General features: G+C 42.2%; 1 pseudogene; it reads left to right on the plus strand.

Annotated features, from left to right (window-relative positions):
* Nucleotides 1-19,966, plus strand: part of LOC114910572 (epidermal growth factor receptor kinase substrate 8-like) — a 35,230-nt pseudogene that overhangs the window by 6,108 nt on the left and 9,156 nt on the right.

Raw genomic sequence — 19,966 nt, forward strand, 5'->3', positions numbered from 1 at the left:
GCTTTATGTTGGCCTGCTCTGGGTCAATAACAGTATGGTATTTCCTACATAAATAGTGTTATGTTGTAAATACAGATGGCATTGTGACATTGTTATAATTGCATCTTCACTTGGAGCTTTTAGATTATCAGTCTAATACATTTTGTCATTAATTGATTTTCAGAATGTGCTTAATGTGTACTGCTACATGTTTATAATTAAAAATATTGTAAGTATGAAGTACCTACTAGGACTTGTCGTTTGTGCTCTTCGCGGTAATACGAAACCACTTTTCCCCACCGTTTAATGAGAATTGCAGCCTTTTTGAAATTTTATAAAAGACTTACTCAAAGTTAGTGTCAAATGTCTACAGGTGGAGTTCAGCTATGTTGCAAATGTTGTGGATGCTTCGTTCTCCTTGTTTTATTCATACCCGAGATTCAACCCGGAAGAGAACTCTTTCACATATTTTGTTTGCGTTCTATGAAGACAGTCTCCCGCAACTAGAGTTTGAATGCCTCCACCACACTGCATGCCTCACTGTAACTCTATAGTATTTCCCAGATTTATTGCCAAAATCAAAATAAAAATTTCTAGAAGTTTTTGTTCTGCCCTCATTCATTTCTCTCCACAATACTTAGATTTTGCCATGCAACCACAATTTTGTCAGTTACTAGATGATATTTGGATTATTTGGTATATTTGAAGGGATGAAAAGGAAATAAATCTCTCTAATTTTACTCTTCATAAGGTTGGGTGAGTCAAAATGTAGCAGTTGGAATATTTGTAGTGTTAAAGAACATAGGAGCAATTACATATGTTTTTTTATAAATGCTATAATTTTAGTGCTGCCTTGGAAATATAGTCCTGCCAAATTAACTTTGTCTTCCCTCTTATTACCTATTCAAAGCAGTTTTAAAAGGTTCAATAGCTTCAGGTGTCCAGAAGGTGTTTTTTTTTTTTTTTTTTTTTTTTTTGTGTTTACAATGGGTGATCATGTGGCTGTCAGTCATTGTTTTGGTTGCCATGGTGAGGGGCCGCATGCGGAATGGCGAAACCCCCTGGAGGATGTTCGTGGAGGACTCTCTCCCGGTCACTCGCTCAGCGTTTATTTAACACCAGTGTTACCGCGTTTTGGTGTCCGCTGGCCTTCAGCCTCCTAATGAGCGCTTAATTAGTGGCGTAAGCATGCTGTTCTTAGAGTGACGCTGGAAACAAATCCTGATCACCACAGGTCACCTCCCCCCCCAACAGCCACGTGGCTGCGCTCATTCACAAAGCCAGCTGTGCATCGTGATGTCGGGGCAACATAGAAATTGGCAATGTCAGCTTTCTCTTGGACCTCTAACTGGTTAGGTTCACAGAGGTGGAAAGTGTGCAAGTGTCTTTTTGAAAGGTGATTTACTAGCGAGTGTTCTGTTTTCCACTTTTGTATCATAAGCACACTGATATTTAAAACTACCTTTTCTGTAGCAGGTGTGGAGTGCAATATGCTTTATTTGTGTTTTCTACATACTCCCTTTAACTCATTTTAAACAGTTTATACCAGTTTGCAGACACACTGGAAGCTACACAGCAACTGCATTGCCTTTAGAGTGACTTTTTTTTTTTTTTTCTAAAAATAATATCTGTACAAGAGGCTTTCTTTTATTAATCACATTTTTGCCTGCACTTTTTCTGTTTTTCCCCTCATTAAACTCTTGTGTACCAGTGTAAAGGCGGCCCGAAAGCTGCACAGCAACTGCATTTCATCGGAACCGAACTTAAAAACCTGCAACAGGCTAAAATAACACAGCAGTGGTCACGGGGGTTCTTACATCAGCTCTTTTTACACCAGTTGTGGAAGTAAAATGACGATGTAACGGGAAAAATGCCCTCTTGTACTGAATCGTACGGCTGTTTAAAAACAGAGTAAATACTCGAGCAGTTGCAGTTGTCGTGTTTTTTTTTTGTATTGAACCCCCTTATATCGGAGTTGGGTGTACAAGGTGAATCATAAGATGAGTTGTTTGAATATTACTGAAACAGAAATTATAGTCACGGAAAGTTCTAGAAGCTCCTACAGAGGCTCCTTTGGAAGTAAGGCTAGTAACGGCTGCGGCGCTTTGTCCCTTTCCCTTTTCTCTTCCGATGTCTTTCAGGGGAGGTCGATAAGAAATGAGGAAAGGCGACTGCTGTGTTATTGCAAGGCCTTATTCTCCATCGTGTTGGTGCCGCTGCTGCTGCTGCTGTGTAAACCTAACCTTTTGTGGCAGCTTGAAGCCCACGCCTGCTGGCTCTCTTAAAACTTGTTTACTCTTCCGTATTGACTCCTTTCTAAGCTCTGCTTCCGGTTTTTGCCGCGTTGGGCCCCGGTGACCATTCGGTTTTGAATATATGGTTTTTAAGGCTTTTTTCGCTCGTTTTTTACTCCGGACATTTAGTCAGAAGACACGAAGGCTTTGGGTCCGTCTCCCGGATTCAGCACTCGCGTGGCTTCGCCTGCTGTGCTGAGCAGAAAGTTGTGCACAGGGTCAGATGACGGACCCCGCGCAGATTGATCATAAACCCTTTGACCAAGACAAGTTAACCGGGATCCGTGGAGCCTGTAGCCTGACCTTAACAAAGGTCAGTGTGTGTGTGTGTGTGTGTGTGTGTGTGTGTGTGTGTCTCTCTCTCACTGCTCCGAGTGTTTCCACAAGTGACTTCAAAGCTAATGCAATCTCAAAATAAACCTGTACGGAAAGAGAAACTGACAAAACCAAGTGGCAGACGGAGCGCGCGATTTCTGTTTTCGGTGAGGTTTCGGTCGAAGAGATTACTAGGCTTCTTAAAAGCTCACTGAGAAAGCTCCTTTGCACACATAAAGAAAGGAATTGGCGAACATGTCTGAATGAATGAATGAGTGTGTGTGTGAGTAACTACCCTGCGATGGTCTGACATCCTGTCTGGGGTGTAGCCTCACTAGCCTAGTGCCCTGTGTTTCTGAGAAAGGCTCTGGATTGCCGCAACCCTGCTTTAGGGTGTGATTATTCATAGGGAGTTTCATTACGATAATGATTGAGAACTTAAAATGTAATTTTATTTATATATATATATATATATATATATATATATATATATATATATATATCTATATATATATATATATATATATATATAGAGAGAGAGAGAGAGAGAAAGAAAGAGTGTCACAGTAATTACTTCTTGTATATCTTCTAATCTCAGCTGACAGACTAAGAATAGTCACGAAGGACATCTTGCAGTGTACAATTTTATTTTATTTTAGTGTTTAATTCACATAGTTTACCAGTACAATTTTTTTTTTAACAAAAAAAAAATGTAAAATTACTTTGCTTTTAGGAATTGTGGCTCTGGGTTCAAACCCAAACTGGGAAACGGTAGACCGATGTCAGTGAAGGGGAAAAACGCATTATGTTAGGCACAGCAAGTAGTGCTGCTGTCTCCCAGCGCCTGGGTGGTGCAAGAGAACGTGGGTTTGATCACCTCTGTCTGTGTGGAGTTTGCATGTTCTCCCCGTGTCTGCGTGGGTTTCCTCTGGATGCTCTGGTTTCCTCCCACAGTCTAAAGACATGCTGTTGATGTTCACCCATAGTGTGTGAGTGTCACAGAGAGAGTGTGTTCGACTGATATATGGATGAGTGACCCAGTGTAAGTAGTGTATCTAGCAGTGTAAGCCACCATGGTGAATAAGGTGTGTGGGCTCATAACACTACATAGAGCTCATTGGAAGTCATTTTGGAGAAAAGCGTCTGCTAAATAAATAAATGTAGATGTATATATGTAAAATGTTAGGCTTAAGTGAAACTGTCTCGGGAAAATCTGAATCTGCATCACTTCAGCACATCATTTATCTGCAGGTCTGATGGGCTTTCGCCTCCCTTGAGGTTCCTAATGAAGTCACTTATTAATGATGCACCCTGTTGTTCCTTAACCGCTCCCCCCCCCCTTGTAACAGAATGAGTTTTTCGACTGGAAACACGTGGACTCTGTTACTGGCGTGGTAAATAATCCATTCGCTGTGGCTCATTTTGCAATGCCTAGAGTCCGGATTTTTGGTTTCCACAGGTTCACAGGGACTAAAATAAATGTTACTGTTTTATTTATATAATAAATATGTAATGATTTTGGTTGAAATCAAGTGAAACTTTGTGTTACAGTCTTGAGGCCCAGTAGCCATATGAGTGTAGCGGATTGTTGTGGGTCATGGGTGGCTGTTCGGTGCCGTTGGTGCTGTCGGACCGCAGAAGCTCAGACTCTGGCACTTCCGCTTTTTTTTCCACCCAAGGGGAGCTTATGACAAACCCGTGCGGGCCTGCAGAAGCAAATCCCCTTGCAAATCCTCTTTCTTCTCCTGCAGGGGTAGGAGGGGTGAAAGCAGCCCTGCTCGGCTCTTACTCTCGGCGCAGACGAAATGCTGTCCTCGCTAATTAAGCTGCGGAGAAGGACGAGAAGAAAAGACTTCTTTAATCTCCGATGGGCCGTGGCAGTACCGCATGTTGTGGGATCCAGGGCAAACTGGCCTCTGCTCGCGGCTCTGCCTTTAAAGACTTTGCTGGTTTTCTTCTCTTACTGACGTGCTCTCTGGTTGCTATACAGTCTATAAGTTATTATTACTTAATTGTCAATCTTCTCCAATGGGACTATTAAGCTACCACTCAGTGATTTACCCATTTATAAAGCAGGGTAATTTTCACTGTTTCAATTCAGGGTAAGTGCCATGATCAAGGGTACTACAGCAGGAGGTGGAATCCAACCAGGGTCCAAGTTCAAGGCAGCAGGTCTAGCCACTACGCCACCTGCTGCCCCTAAATGCTTAAGGTCATTGCCTTTGTGCCACGTTGCCAGCTTGTATATTTTTTTGAATGACAAAATCGGACTTTGTGACCCGTTGACAAGAGGTCGGTAGAGTAGTTTAACAAAGTCCTCAAGTGAAAGTACTGTCACTTTAAAAAAAAAAAAAAAAAAAAAAAAAAAATACTGAAGAAAAATTCCTAATCTGGAATTAACTTGAGTAAAAATAAAGGAGCATCTGGCCAAATAACTATTCAAGCACTTTGGTTCACAATGACAGTTAAATGCGTTTCTCTAGTCTCATGAGTCTCTCCTCCGTGTCCTGAACACAGAGAGTACCCGTGCCATGGTACCATAGTAATGCAGACGCATTAAATTGTTGGGGAAAAAAGGTTGGACTGATAAGAAATAAAATAACATAGCTGAGATAAGAAATTAATGTACTGTGTTTAATTTAAGAATATAAAAAATGTTAAAACAAGGTAATCATTGACTACCACATTGTGTTTGTGGCAGCGCACCTTACTCAGCCCTCCTTTTGACACTTCACTCGCTGCCTGTTGTATCAGTTCATAGTTTCTAGATGTAATACAGCTAATACATTTTGTGCGTAGACTAACTGCATTGTTTAAGTTGAAATATACAGTATGTATGTGTATGTATATACATATATATTTTAAGAAAATGACTGAGGAATATGTGGCCCGAATATGGAATATACGACTGCAAAGTAATTGATCTCATGACCGAATTACTAAACACGGAAAGTCTGGCCCTATGAATGGCGTAAAGAAGTGTGATCCAATAAGCTATGCAAGATGCGTAAGCTGCTTCTTATAAGTCTGCCTGCTAAGCAACGGAAAACTAACACACAACACAAGAATGAGAGCTTGCCAAGAGGAAATCATATTTCACAAGTTGTGCTATTTATGTCTTGGTGGAAATGAATAAACTACCAGGATTTCTGGCGAAGGTTCGGCGCTAGATGTGAGGATCTTCTTAATTACTGTGAAGTGATTTGTTTGTTTGATTATGTTTAGGAATTGTTTACTTTTTTCCACACAATATGTAATACAGTAGGAGTGCAGAAATTTCAAGAAACTATGTTTTGAGGTTACTGTTGAACGGTGTTGCTCGGTTTATAACTTAAATGTAAACTTTCACGTGATGATGATGATGATTTTAAAATCGTTCTTGGCAAACTTGTTTTTTTTGAGGTGCCGGTGGCAGTTTTAAAATCATTTACTGCGAGACGATGAACTATAATTTCACTTCGGAAGAGGCATGCGGAGGGCGCGCCATGGGACTGAGTCGAACCCTGGACAAACGTGGATAAAGGGCCCCTGGCTTCTCATTAACTTCTGACGGCACTTCTGAATCGCTGACTCTTCGTGTTACGACACCCCCAGCCTCCGACACCTGGAGGAGGTTCAGTTTCCTGGAGCGTGCCTGTTCCAGCCTGTGTCTGCGAGCGCGTGTGTGTTTCTCGCCACAGTTTGTACCCAGCCCTCTGTGTCCATTTACAGGGCAATGAGATGGGGAGAATGGGGCATTTCCCAGAATGCCCTCTTAAGGGTTTGCATGCCAGTCGGAGATGTTTGCAGTCCGTTGCCATGCAGACCTGAAGAGGCGAGCCGGACCGAATGGATGACTCGAGACAGAGTCCAAATGGACGCTCAATCAGGATCTGTTCTTGAATTCGACAGTGTAGGTGTGCCCTTACGGGGCTTAGGATCAGAAAGCCTTGGCTTGCTCTTTAGTTGCATTTTATCGTGGTTATAACAATGTGGCATCTGATAGATGTTTTAAAACATCGTTTTGCGATCGGAATAGTTATGTACAGCGTGAATGCCGTTGTCCGGTTGGACGTTATCGCCTAATGTGTCGTTGCCTGGTGAAGTCTAACGATAGCGACCCAAAGCTGGTTTTAATAACTCGGTTCAGAAAAGCTAATCCTCAGCGCTGAGTGTGTACACATGCTGTGCCCTTTGCTTCTGTCTTAATATATCTTTAATGAAGGGAAAATATGATCGTCTTCCTGCTGAGAGCTACTCTCATTTTCATAAACGCATGCATAGCCCAGGTGGTCCCCAGCTGATTTCTGGGAGTTAAATAGATGTTCATTTCAGGTGCCGTTTGCTTTAATTGTCAAGATGCAGAGGACGTTGCATGTATCGGGGCCTGGCCATAAGCATTACATACTGCGTCCCTGTGATAAGAACTATCAGACGAAATAATTAGTCTCTGATTACAGTTGATTACATGGTAGATGTTTGACAGCAAAGCTGCTAACAACTGTGCTGCACAGGATAGGGTGCGGTGTGTGTGTGTGTATCTGGCACACGGTAACTGGGCAGTGAGGTTTAGTTTTTTCCATACATGTAAATTACGTAATTGTTTGTTCTTATTCCAAGACACTAATTTAATCTTGGCTCATGAGTAGATGATTTAAAGCCAGTTGTGGTTGAATTTTGACAGGATCAGAATGGAAGCACGTTGTATAAGGTCGTCTTGTTGTCGATTCCTGAATCCAGGCTATAAATCATTCATGTGTGTCCATCAGCACACTGTCGGCTCACTTTATTGCGTTGTTGTCATTATATCTCCCCCGTTCACTGCTTTCTTTCGTGCGTCTCTATCTTATTGAAGAATGAAGCGGTTGCGTTTCTTTATTTAACTTGAACTACAGAAATTGGGTCGTTTGCATTTCAGAGAAGAAACGATCAAAATAATACTTCACGCGGCTAAACCGGGAGTATATAAAATATTGCCTGGGACATGAGATAAAATAAGAAAAACAGGTTTCTATTAGGTACGTCGTTTTCTTACGTAATGTTTAAGGAAGACAGTCATGACCAATGCTGTGTTGTCTGGCAAGGATCCAGTTTGTGTGCTTGACACAAGGTTGCTGGAGGAGAAGGAACTTTTTCACTCCGTTCACTTTATAACACCGTTATATAATTTGAACCAGGACTTAGTAGCTTAAGTTGTCGCAGTTAGGTCAGATGTACCAAAGTCCTTATTTACATTATATCCTACATCGGCCACGCGCTTCCTTGTCGGACTAACCCCTTGCAAATGTGCCCTCGGTGTCGGTTGGGCATCTCCGGCGCGAATTACTCATAAGCAAAGTTTTGTCATTTCGGTACCGTACCCTTGTAAATAATTGACTTTTGCACAATTGACGGTTTCTTCCTTTTAATTTCCATGGGGTTGCAGGCAGGACGCAGTCTGTGGAACCAGAGCCGTTCGTTGCAGAGGGCCTAGGCCTCGGAAAATTTCAGTCTCCATAGCGACTCGTGGACCGAAGCCAGGGCTTCCCCTCTAACCACACTGCTTCCTGGAAGGGGTCCAACTGGACTGCTGCCTTCCAGCTGGCCATTTCATCCCACATCCCATCTCATTTTATGCCAGACCCCACACAACATCCGCCGCATGGATGGCTCTGTCTTCTGCACACCTTTGTCCCTCATTCTCCAGGGAGATGTGCTCTCTTCACGTGCCAGATCGTTAAGTAAAACATGCCTTTGGGACATTACTAAAGGTACTAACTGTTGGTTTGTTATATTATTTAAGTGTATAGAGTATTGTGTTTTTTTTTTTTTTTTTAATTAGATCTGAAATATTAAATATCAACATTAGAAATGCTAAATTCTACCCTAGGTATGCCACCTTCTCGGCTTCAGATAGATTTTTCTTATAACAGTTTTAAAAAAGCATAAGAACTTTTTAAAAATCACAGCAGAATTTATTATATGCGTAACTTTTGAATGTAAAGCTATAGCTGCAGTGGTTTTTGTGATATTGAACAGCGCTAGATGTATTTTAAGGCAGTATGTTTCCCAAGAACATATACTGTATATGTAGACCTGTTGAATGTGTCTTTTTTTTTTTTGCTGTTCTACTTACTTTGGTTTTGTCGGTTTTTTGATTAGCATCACAAGGAAAACATCAGGCGATTGTATCTCTAATTTCATTTTGCATGTCCATTTTGCATGTGATGTGGTCACCGAACCTTGAGCAGTTATCTGAGGTGTGTGCCGTACATTTTGCTCTCATGATAACCATCATGGAGCACTATCCTTTCCACATATGCGAAACACATTTCCATTCCAGTTTCAACATAAATGGAGTCATTTGCTTTGCGCTGAGCTGAATGTCCTGAACTACAGCTGCATTACATGGCTGGTTGTATTTCATTTTCCGTTCCGTTCCTTTACAACGCTGAGTGTACCTGAATGAGATGGTGCGGGTGCTTCGTTTGCAGATCGTCAACGGTTTGGGTGGTCGCTTCCGCGCTGTCTGGGGGAACGTAGAGCTCCGCGTCCTCAGCCCGGCCGCAAAGCTTCAGATCAATGAAGAACTTCCTTTCAGTCCTCAGCGAGTGTCAAAGTGCACCAAGAACTACAATAAAACACGCTTAAACTTTAACTCCTGAAAACGTGCCCATATCGGTTGGTCTATTTTTGAATATGGAATTGAGAAAGGCTTTCAGAAACATTGCGTTACTACTACTAACAAAACATAATTTGTAAATGTAATTTAAATTGTAAATCTAACAACTTTCTGTCTCTTTCTCCTGTTGTCAATGATATAAGCAGTATTGCGTCAGCTGTTAAAATTTGGATAAAATGGTGACAGATGGGAGAAATCAGAACGTGTAAAGATACTTTGTGGCCTTGAGTGTGTTGAAGTATGCATAACCTTTAATAATGTAATTAAGATAAGACACAGGATATTGTTAAACTGAAGATGTAAAAATGCACTAATCTTTATTAAACTGGATTTGGGCTGCTGGAATGCGTTATTTCCTCGGATTTAGTTACCTGGTTATTTCTTTATCACTTACGAATCTCCATTAAATGTGTCGCCCACTCTTTGTAAATAGACCGTTACTGTCCAGTTTTATTGGCTTTTCTTTTCTGGCATTCTCTTTGCAGCAAAGCATTGTGGGTAAATGAGGTTCTATAAGGCAAAAGTCTCTAGTGAAAAGGTTTACAGTACATAGGGTGATGCTTGTGACTCTGTCTCCAGGGAGAGCAACATTTCTGCAGAGATCCTTTTGTATGTTGTGCTTTTAAATCCAGGGTCTCCATCAGAGTCCTTTCAGGGCACATTTATTGGGGCGGGTTTAATGTTCTTGAAATGACTCGTATAACGTACAATTTCTTTGGTTAAGCATCTGGCTGTCCCCAAACCGTCTTGTCTTACTTCAGTGAGGGAAGTACTGGAATTCTTCTGTGCTCAGCTGCCATCTGAACACACTTTTTTGTTGTAGAAAAAAAAGAAAATCTCACCACCTACTTCAGAGACTGGCATTTAGACTGTCACACATCTTAATGTTATCTAGAGATTTTTTTCTCAAAGAAACATGACCAATCCATGTCAGATTAGGGTTGTTTCTGGCACCCAGAAAAATGTTTCTTGGTGTACCTTGGGCTGCTGTATGGGAAGGTGAAGTTCACATCCCCTCTGGGTCATTGCAATGTGGATCACACTTCATTAGGCAGCATCTAGGTGAGGGTGACCAGCCAAAACAAGCTCACCACACACCATTTCCACCAGCTTCCGCGGGCACTGAAACCCTGCTGCGCTTGTTTTGGAAAGGCTGGAATAAACAGAGAGGCTTGTGGTTTGTGAACCGTCTGACCGAAGAACCTGACTAGTGGCACGTGGCAAAGAGTGCTGTTGTATAATCCTGAGTTTTTCCACAGTGAAATCCTTGTACAAAATCCCACCTTTTCTAACAGAAGAATTCAGCTTTTGTTAATCCTCTAATATCTAAACATAAAATAGATATACATTTAACTGACACTTCTTCAAAGTGACTTAGAGTTATTACAGTCACAAACTTACAATTATTTACACAGCTGGATTATTTTAATGGAGTAATTTTTAGGGTAAGTACCTTGCTCAAGGATACTACAGCCATAGGTGGGGATCGAACCAGCGACACTTGGATCCAAAGGCAGCAACTGTAACCACTACGCTACCAGCTGTCCCCGTATATATTAACAAATAAAATGTATATGGGGACAGCTGGTAGTGTAGTGGTTAGACTTGCTGCCTTTGGACCCAAATGTCTCAGGTTTGATCCCCACCTCTGGCTGTAGCATAGTGGTAGCAGATATAAATTTGGACTTGTGTTTTTAGCAATGGTTGGAAACTTTTATGTCTCAGATGTTTAAACACTTTAACAATCTCATATTTAACTCAACATGTCCTTGTCAGTGCAAGAAGATAGTTCTCTGGGAAACGTCATGAATGGATATGCCCCTTCCACATACCCTGCTGGAGGATTTGGACCTACTCCAGCCCAGCTAAAGTGAGTGGTGGCTTTTTTTTTGTTTTTAGTAGCATCTTGTAACAGAATGCACATGCAAACTGTGTAATATTAGTTAATAGTTGATTTTATGATGACAATGTATAAGAAGATATTTGCTTATGTTCTCTTAGTTGTATTTTATGACATGTCTGTTATATGATTATGCTGTATAAATGTGTATTATATGCAGTGATTCATCATTTTTGTCCACTGAATGTGTGTCTCTTTGTACAGTGGACACAGTACACTGCCCTCCGATCTTATGGATGGGATTTCACCTTCAATGTCCAATGCCAAAGCTTTGTATGGTATGTTTCTTTTTATAACTGTTTTCATCATTTTGGCTTTGTCAGAGCAGAATCTTGCTAAAGGGCTCAAGAGCAGCTTACCAGTAAAGGTCCAAAACTCACCACCCATTCAGGTGTCACATCTACTTCTCCATTCAGCATCTAGACCCTGTACAGATCAGCTGATCATACTAGTTTACTGATGAACAAATAAAATATGATGGTCCACCTTTCTGCCTTTGACGACCTTGATGGGGTTAAGAGTTCACGGAATCCTTCCTTATCTTCAAAATGTCTGATGTATGAGCATTAGGACACCATAAAATAGGCCTTGTGTTATAGCTGCATTGTGAGATATAAAGCACTGAGCTAGATCCGCTTGTGTAACAATGTTGAGAATGCGTGTGGGTGTGGCCATTCTGGTGTACACCTCAATGGTATTTCTTATCTTTGTCTGACAGTCCAACCTCTGCCTCCCTGGGGCTACTGTCTGTTTTGTGTATCTTCTGTTCCGTGTGTGTGTGTGTGTGTGTGTGTGTGTGTGTGTGTGTGTGTGTGTTTGTCTCTCTCTTAGGGGTTTTTGTGGGTCCATGCTAAAAGATTTTCTCATGCTTGCATTTGGCCTAAGGTGTCAATGTGTGGAATTTATAGTTTCTCCTATAAATGACTGAGATATCCTTTCTGCGTCAGTGGAAATGATGCTTTAGTATCAAGTGATCACTAACTTTCATTGTTGAAGCAGATGTCAAAGACTGGCTTCCAAGTTGGTTAATGGCAATTAATAGGGATTTTGATATGCGGATAAAACTGTCCGAACACATACAGCAGTTGCACACGTGCTTTGATTGCTATGGAACAGCGGCTGTTTTTGGCATTTGGAAATGCAGATTTATTGATTGCTGTTGAAGTGTTTTGCTGCAACTTTCACTGCAAACTTTCTAGATGTTCTTACCTGGGAGGGCACCCATTGCCAAGGATAGGCTGTAGCCCCACTTCCATGACAACCAGATATCTCAGTGCTGTATCCGTTACTTGGAATGGTACAGAATTAGATTTTATATCTAGGGCTTTGCGATATATATTAATTGAATATGTATTTGGTATTTTGCAGTGTTTAAGTATACCCTTTGGGTTGTACAGTGCAGTCAGTCCTGAGGGCAAATGGTTAGACAGCTTGTCCTCCATGTGTGCTGCCTCGTTACGGTGTACTGAGTGAACAGAGTACTCGGTACGGTGTATGGTGCCTGTTTACCTGTCCTTTTTCCCCCTCAATGCACTCAGGGAGTGATGGCCTGTACTTCCTGCAAACCTCCGGCAAACAGAGAAAGAGAGGTAGAAACAAACAGAGGCCTGTTTGTTTGCACGATTCTGCTTTGTCTTGCCCATATGCAGTCTGCAAAACCAAAGAAACGAGTTTGGAAGTATGTGGGGTCAGTGGCTGAGATCAGATTTCAGCATCTCGACTTTTCTGAGCGTCGTCAGCTGAAGCGTGAATGCTATGTGGAAAGCAGGATACAAGTTGTCTGTGTCAGTAGTAGCAGGGCAGGGGTGATCTCGGGCACCTTTCTTGGTTTTGCAGAATGGGTATTGTTTTTCCAGGAAATTGGGCCCTATGTCCCAGACAACCTTCCTGCATTTCCAAGGAGAATGAATGCTTGAAGCGTGTGAAAGTGTCTGCTTTAAAGACTAAAATGTTATTTTTCAGCATCTTTTGAAACCAACCAAAAATTTTAACAAAATTCTAAATTACTTTTGCTCCTTTACATTTTGCCTAATATTTATAGCTCTGCGTACAATAATGCAATAAAGTTCAATTCATTGTTTTGGCAGTTCAAGCAATTTATAGATGCTTTTATTTTGTGTGTTGTCAAACTTATGAAGATGCAATCTAAATGTTAGACTTTGAAAGTATTACATTGCTGAATATTTTGTTCTGATTTAGTATCAAACATTTAGCTTTTTGTTTATATTGTTCATATGTACTAATTTGTTTATTTTTCCATGTGCTTCCATCAGAGAAAAGGAAGAGCTACACGAGAAACAGTATTAACAGCATTACGGACACATCGCAGTACCATGTGGAAGTAAGGCAACTTATACCAATTAAATTTTATCGTACAGCTATGTTACTTCGGACTCGCTTTGTTTGTAGTGCTTGTCTGTCTGCTAGGGTTTTTTTTTTTTTTTTAAAAAAATGCCAAGGCTGTAACTGTGTGCCTGTCCCCCCCCAGCACCTCACTACCTTTGCGATGGACCGCAAGGAGGCCGTAATCACCGTGGAAGACGGCCTGCGCAAGTTGAAACTGCTGGAAGCCAAGAGCAAGGTGTGGACTCAGGAGATGCTGATGCAGGTGGATGAAAAAGCTGTAAGCCTCATTGATGTGGAAACCAAGGTGAGCGCCGCCCTAGTGGGCACGGGTGGGACTCGTTTCCAAGGAAAATTATGTCAGCAGCTCTCACAGGAACTCTGCCGCAGGATGCTTTCCATTTGTCCTGAGAATGAGTCTGCTTACTCTTTCAAATGTGTTTTGGCTGAAATTAGCCTGTGGGTTTTTTTTTTTTTTTTTTTTTGCATGCACCAAGCTGTAAAATAATTAAACCATCAAGAATTTACCTCCCTAAATACTTGATAGTGTTCAGCTACTGTTAAATCTGTTTTTTTTTATGTTTTCTCTGTACTTCGTTAAATTCTTCTTAGCTATTCATTACATTTTCGTGGAACTCTGCTAAAGTAATTAGCTGCTGGTGAAACTAGATCCCCCCCCCCCCCCCCCAGAACTTTGTCAGTTTATTATTACTAACACACTGTTGTGAAATTGAGAGAAACAGGGCTCCTAGACACTTAAATCCCTCTAGATAAACAGATCTCTAATGAGCAATTTAGCCATGAGCACTGAAGATGTGGCATATTAGAATTTATTAGCTAAGAAAGGGCAGGGTGCATCGTTGGAATGTTGCACAGTTCTTTATGTTCCGTGATGATCTCTCTGACCCCTGTGGGTTTCAGAATGAGCTGGAAAACTTCCCCCTAAGCCACATACTGCAGTGCCAGGCAGTGATGGATGCCTGCAGCTATGACTCCATCCTGGCACTGGTGTATAAGGAGCCCGGGCAGGGCAAACCCGACATGCACCTGTTCCAGTGTGATGACATCAAGGTGAGCCTCCCCTGGGCTGCAGCGGTGCCACCTACAGGGGTTCCCCACCAGCTACCAACAGAAACTATTGTTGTTACTGTGCAGTTAGGACTCTGACAGTTACTACACCCATTGCTTGCATAACGGGGAATTTTTCATGTTCATGAAATCGCAGCTTTTTGATGTTGTGGATACTTGGGTAGTAGATGCGAAACAAGGAGAACGGAATGTTGCCTCTGGGGAGAAATGCGGGTGTGGGAGGAGTAGTGGCTGGTGGAGAGGGTTGCAGGTGTGGATGTATTTCTAGGGTGGTTCAAGTTTGTGTCAGAGCCAGGAGGTCCAGTAAGAGGTGGAAGTCATGGACGGGGATGAAGTCAGTCTTCCCCGTGGTAGACGGGCTGTTTGTGACTTGATAGACGAGGACGCACCAGGTTGCTGTTGCAGCAGGGGTGTCTGAGTCTCTGATGATGGTGATAGTTTGCTTACTGCAGGCAACTTTATCAAACACATTCAGTGCATGATACTTCACAGTGTGCAGTCTGGACAGCGGAACTCACGTAATAGTGGGGGTCTCCTTTGGTGAACTCCCACAGGTAGACTCCCTTGCTTTTGCACCCCAAGTTGCACACCACAGGGCTGATGCTATGGGTCAGTTGCTGTAATGTGAGGCTGAAAAAACCAAAAATATTTCATAATTAGTGTACGGACAAAGGGCGGAGGGGTGCGATTGTTCTAAACCCCTGAGTGACATGGACTTTACAGCACACGACACGGTCAGATTTCAGAGCGGACTGGAAAAAAGTGTAAATAAAAAAGATGGATAGACGGGGAAATAAAATACTGTACAATACACAACAAGAAATTACCTACACTGATGTGCAGAGTTACATGGTAGAAATGCATGCCAGAATGCAGCTGCAACAAAAACAAAAATCAATGTACATGACCAGGGTGAACTGCAGAAGCGACTCTTCATACACGATATCATGCACGCTGAGCGTCGCACCTCTTCCTGCCTGACAGTTAACATTCTGCTGTTGTTTAAATGACAATAAAATCCCCAGTCAAAAAAGCATAAAGAGAATAGACGTGTGAATATAAAGATGAAAGCAGCACAGCCAATACAATGGATGCCGATACTTTCGCACACTGTTCTTATGATGGGTGTCTTTTTCCAGTGTCAATCTTTTAAAGTCAGAAATGTGATCAGGTGTGTAATATTTCGCAATGTTCCCTCCGTATTGCATTTCAGGCAAGGTGAAGTAATTTCTACTCACTTTGCGTTCAGCAGTCATTTTTCAGACCGAATCGTTCTGTCCCCTCAGGCCAACCTCATCCACGCCGACATCGAGAGCGCCATCAGTGACTTCAAGGGTGGCAAGACCAAGAAGAGGCCCGACACACTCAAGTGAGATATACTATAGCAGTTTTCATGAGACGCTGTCATTCAGGCTGCAGCACTGATGGTGTCCTGTTTTGTTCTCTAATTTTTTTGCATGTAAAGTTGAAAACGCAAAGTTTTTCTGGAATTCACACTCACTGCTGTTTTCGTTTGCCTTTTGTCTGTTCATGGGTTGAAATATATTATATAAGCACAGTTTCACCTCAATTACCGGACATTGGAATGACCAGACAATCCAGTGCATCACAGTATTTTTTTTTTTTTTTTAAAATATATTTCCAAGCACTCAATCACTTTTGCTAGCTGTTTGTCCAAGTCAGAGTTGTGCTGGTCCGGAGTGTACCCTGGATGCACGGTGTACAAGGCCAGTCAGTCATACCAGGGATGTACATTTCCAGAACGAAAAAAACAGACAGGAATTGCCAAGTGGAAAACAAATGGTTAAATCAGTTCACTTGTGTAAAACTTGTAAGAGTAACATAAATACTCATCAGTGCAGATTTGCTGCGGAAGTGTTATAAACACCATCTGCCAACATGAGGTGTATTTGTCTTAATTGTCAAATTATATTAACATTTATTTATAAATAACAAGATGCATCTATTCTCGTGAAACAAACGTTAGAATGACTGGATCCCTTTCCGCAATTAGTGAGGTTGTGCGGAGATGAGCTGTAATAATGTGGTGAAAACAGGGTATGCTGTACATGGTGAAAGGTCCATCGTAGATCCTTACTCTTTGAGAGACTGGATTAATGTGCCTGGCATTCCATCTCCATCTAAGATCTCTTGTGTTCCTTCAGGATGATCTTGAGGAGCGATGGGGTGATCCCCCCGCCCCCGACCGCACCAGCTCCCGTCCCCCCAGCCAGCGTCCATCAGGTGGACGTCAAAGGCAGAGTGGCAGCGTGGAGCGCCTGGGCAGCCAATGAGCAGTTGGACCGTAAGTGTGGAGGCTCAAACACATGGGACCAAAAGGTTGCAGGTTCAAATCTCAGGGTGATGCGGTGGGATTTACAAACAATTTGAGTTACGGGCATGCTCCTGGTCCCAGCTGTGTTTGTAAGCTGAGCACCTGATGTTCATGTAAAAGCAGGATTCTTTGTTTTCCTGCCCTGGAGACACTCTGTGAAATGTGCTGTGTTACTGGAGACCGAGCTGTCCTCGCACCCTACGCGTCCTGAGCCGACTGCCCTGTGTTGTCCTCTTGCTGTGTCCTATGACAGAAGAGAAGCTCAGGGAGTACATGGATCAGGACGAGTCCCCGGAGACGACAGCAGCCCGAGTCGAACGTGACGTGGTCAGTGTCTCTGTCTCGCCAAGCGTGTGAACTAATGTGCTGTGTGGGGAAACCGGCTACAGCAGAGACTGTGCGACCTTGTCGACGGCATTGAGCTGTGGACGCTCTGCTAAAATGTGGACGTTTCTCCTTCCAGCAAATTCTGAACCATCTTTTGGATGACATTGAGTACTTTGTCACAAAGCTTCAGAGGGCAGCGGAGGCTTTCGGTGAGCTCTCGAAGAGAAAGAAAAACAAGAAGAGCAAGAAGAAAGGACCGGGAGGTGACGTTGACTTGCTTCCCTGGACTGGATAACACGCTACACGATCTCTTACACTCATCTTGAAAATAGATTCTAAAATGAAATTCTAAAATACATACTACTCTACCTGCATATTTCTTATTTATGGAGTACATGAAGAACTTTAGGCTAAAATTAGGTCTATTAGGTCTTGTTGATTCCAAGTTCTTCTTGGACGATAAAGTTCTGCTTTGGCCATTTCCTCCATCAGAGGGAGTGCTGACACTGCGCGCAAAACCACCGACCCAAGAGGAGTTTGTCGACTGCTTCCAGAAATTCAAGCATGCGTTCAACTTACTGGTATGACCCGTTTCATACCCATGTTGTCTTTTAGGATGATTTTTCTTCTTGCTCATTTATAAGGGCAGGCAGTTATGTAGAGCCTGTGTGAGTATGTTCTTTCATTTTGGCTTGCAGAGAGTGTGGTTGTGGGTTCAAATCTCACCTACTGCTGTAGTATCCTTGATCATGGTACTTGTCCTGAATTAATACAGTAAAAAGTACCGTAATGTCATTGTGAAGGTTAAATTGTAACATTGTGTTTTGGCATGGACAAAGATGTCAATAAATGGTATAAATAAAAGCTAATAATAATGTGTTTGATCTACTCTTTTTTTTGCAGGCAAAACTAAGACCTTACATTCAAAACCCAAGTGCTGTGGACCTGGTCCACTTCCTGTTTATTCCTCTTAACATGGTAGGTAATGATGGAACAAGACTCTGTTCCTACATTTGTCTCGTTAGAAATAATTTCTCTTCGTGGTTATTTCACCTTCAAAAACTATAGATACTGTATGGAGAGTAACAGACACTCTCCATTTTACGTACTTGAACCATCACCACTAAATATTTCAGAGGTCAATGGAGACGCAGCTGTTTTTGGTGAACCTGAATTCTTTGTTACATACAGTATGTGTTACATAGCAGTTATGACCTGTCACTTTTGAGTGAATCCTTAGTCTCATTTTGTACTTTGACTTGCCGGTAGCAACAAATGACATGTGGCTGCTCAGATGAATGTGTACTGCGTGTAAGGGCCACCCTTTCAGCTCCAGCCACTCCCTCATGTGCTGCTCGCTACCGCCCCCTGCAGGTGGTTCAGGCTACTGGAGGAGTGGACTTGGCCAAAAGCATCGTCAGCCCCCTGCTGACCAGCGATGCCATCGACTTCCTGCACTCTGCCGGCACAGCCCAGGAGAGGCACCTTTGGGTGTCACTGGGAGACGGCTGGACCAAGTGCAGGTTGGAGCTCCTTTATTCGGAGTCTGCTCACTTAGTGGTTACTGATATTTAACCGAGAGCTCTTAACACTTTAAAATGTGGTAGACCTCAGATTTTATTCAGTCTATAAGTCATTTAACAATGTTGTTAAATCACGGTCGGATATTTTCACGTGTGGAAAGTGGGATATGTTTTGTAATTCATTATGTGAAATAACCCTTTCAAGTGAATTTCAGTCACGAGGGCATCAGTGTAACAGCTGATTGTGAATGTTTCTTATGGGGTAATTAAGTATAATCAGTTTCCGGATGAAAAATGTATCACCTAAATTTAATTACAAAACCAGAATGAAAGTTATTTCATGCATGACAGTGACAGCTCCATTGTATTTTATAATACTTGTAACAAAATTATTTCTAGCATGTTTTTAATATTACGCTTTGTCTCCATTCATTCATTCATTCATTCATTATGAATACCCAAATAAACAATATGGGGTCAAATACAGTACATCAAGAGTCTGTCCAGGATGCATAGGGGCATGAAAGAGAGTTCATCCTGGACAGACATTTGAATAATTTGCCTCATGAATGTTATGATGCAAAGTTTACAAAATCACTGCTGACTGAGTTAATCTCCTAACTGAACTGATACAGTAAAAAGACCCAGCTGTAAAAATGTGTAAATGAATGTATTTAACTAAACACTGTAAGTCGCTTTGATGAAAAGTGTCACATACATGAGTTAATGCTGACAATATAATGGGAATGTGGCATTTCAGTTGATATTATTATATTTACGATTGCCAGTGTGATAAGAAGCCCAAGTGTACTTTCTATGTTTTGGGTTTGAATAAATACTTAAAGTAACTATGTATGGAAAAAATTCCTTTAGCTTTCCAGCGTTCTGTAAATGCTGTCCTAAAAAATTATGATGACCGATCAGGTCATTTGTAGATTCCAGGTTTTTTCCCCGCGGACAAACTGCTGAAGTATGTGTCACTGCCTCTGGTGTTGTGTGCAGAAATCTTACTGGAGGTCATTGTCTGACTCTGTGCCGCTCCTCCTACCCCCACAGGCTGGAGTGGCCCAAGGACCATTATTTTCCCCCCTACGTGCCCCGCTTCAGGGATGGCTGGGAGCCACCAGCATTGGCCTCCATCGGCCGGCCCCAAGACCCGGAGGAACAGCAGCAGCACCTGGATCGGACACCCCTGGAAGTGAGTTTGGCTGTCCGGCAGGT

Source organism: Scleropages formosus, chromosome 5, assembly GCF_900964775.1.
Source record: "Scleropages formosus chromosome 5, fSclFor1.1, whole genome shotgun sequence".
NCBI lineage: Eukaryota > Metazoa > Chordata > Actinopteri > Osteoglossiformes > Osteoglossidae > Scleropages > Scleropages formosus.